This window comes from Triticum dicoccoides, chromosome 7A, assembly GCF_002162155.2.
Source record: "Triticum dicoccoides isolate Atlit2015 ecotype Zavitan chromosome 7A, WEW_v2.0, whole genome shotgun sequence".
NCBI classification, from domain to species: Eukaryota; Viridiplantae; Streptophyta; class Magnoliopsida; order Poales; family Poaceae; genus Triticum; species Triticum dicoccoides.
Genome location: NC_041392.1, coordinates 648,740,226 through 648,742,370, shown reverse-complemented (window position 1 = coordinate 648,742,370; position 2,145 = coordinate 648,740,226).

Here is a 2,145-nt window from a genome sequence, read left to right as displayed (position 1 = left end):
GGGAGGAGGCCGGGGATGTTGCGCGCGAAGAGGGGCATGCCCTCCAGGGAGCGCCGGCGATGGGCGGCGGCGGCGGGCGCGCAGCGAGGGAGAAGTGGATCGGGGCTCCTCCCGATCCAGATCCAGAGCGAGGGGGTGGGGGCAAGAGAGTGGGGAGTGGGCTAGGTCACGGGGGGAGAGGGGTTTAGGTAGTGGGGTCGCTCGGTCCGAGTGGGCCGGCCAGTTGGGCTGAGGCCCAGGTGGGCCAAGGCCCACGTGGGCCAAGGGGGCCTTTTATTCTTTTTTTTGTTTTGTTTTGTTTTATCTTTTGTATTTTCTTTTTCTTTTATTTCTTTTCCTTTTCTATTTTAATTAATTTTAGCGCATTTAAGGATTTTATAAAATTGTGTTTTCTTTACTATAATTACCCTCGTAATATTCAGCACCGCCCGAACATTTCTGTTACAGCTTTTGAAAATTTTTGTTGTTTACATTAATTTAAATTTGAATTTGACGCGATTTAACTAACGGAAGTTTAGCAACAGTAATCGAGGTGACGTGGCATGATTAGCGTGGAATTACTGTAGCAAGATTATCCGGGCGTTACAAGAAGTTTGGGTTAGGTCAAGGATGGAATTACATGATCTTGGTATGAGGATGAGGGTGACAAGCCACTATAAAACCTAGGAAGACATGATCTTCCCAAGTTTCAGAACCACATAGCCACGGAAAATAAAAGGGCAAAAATCCAGGGTGTTACATCCTACACGACCCTCGATACTCGCGTGTGACACTTTATGTGGGCCCGTGAGGTTGTCGTCCATCACTTTGACGAACAGCCGGCAGTCAGGTTAATTTGACCAGCAAGGTATAATCTTTTTTGTTTGTGTTATGGTGGTATATAGTACGCGTCGAAGAGGTGGGAGGGGACTAGCATATATACTATACGTATGCGTCCGTGAACAAGTACACCTCACTCAGTGTCGGGACTTTTTGGTTACCGAGGCACGTGCCACATCAAAATTGTGAAATTGGTTATTCAAACATCACACACCACCTTTTTGGGCTACATGCATATATATCCTAGCCAGGACACTCATGTGTGACGCTTCCATCTGTGGGCCCATGAGGCCATCGTCGATGCATGCATGCATGCATCACTTTGACCTACATCAGGAGAGGTTAATTAATTTCACCATCGATGATGATTCTTTTGGGTTGTACATATATTACTACATGAGCATATAGTATGCGGTGAAGAGGGGGAAGGGGACCATCATATGTAGTACGCTTGATATGAACCTCGCTCTGTGTGGGTGCATGGTTTATGGTTTTTGAGGCATGTGGCACATCAAAGTTGTGCATTTTGGGTATTCAACATATATATATTTGGCCCACATGCAAAGCGGTGGTGGTTGTCCTCTCGCACCCACTTAAGCGGTTATCAGTGATATCGATGCTTTCCATCTGTGGGTCCGCTTGGTCCATCACTTCTTTTTGCCTCACAACAAGAGAGGTTAATTTGACTTAGGAGGGGATTATTATTTTTGCTCTGGGATGACATGCATGATACACTTTGAGCACACACATATGCATGTGTACACATGAATCCCTCCCATTGAGTCGAAGTGGCTAGTACAACGACACCATCATGAACCGATCTCGCTCTGTGTGGGGAGCTAGTGTACGATTTTTGACACATGCGCAAGATCAATGTTGTGTATTCTAACATGCATGCACGCATCACCTCCATACATATGCATGTAGTGGTTGCCTTCGAACAAGACACTCCCTCGCGTGGTTATCGGCGACAAGCCTATATATTTGTGGGCCCGCGTGGACATCCATGATCACCTTGACCAACAAAAAGATAGGTTACCATGGTGGATTCTTCATTTGGTAAGTGTTATCATAGTATAGGTCATGGTGAGATTCATACATAATTAAGTTTGAGCGCATATAGTACTATGCATGCATGCATGCATGCATATATGAATCCCCGTCGTTGGCTTGAAGTGCGGTGTAACATACATATGCATGGTCAACCTAACCCTCACTCAGTGTGGGGATTTCTAGTTCGAAATCACGGTCCCACATCAAAGTTGTTCATTGTTACTCAAAAACACACCTCTCCATACATATGTTTGGGCCACACGCATGTAGTAG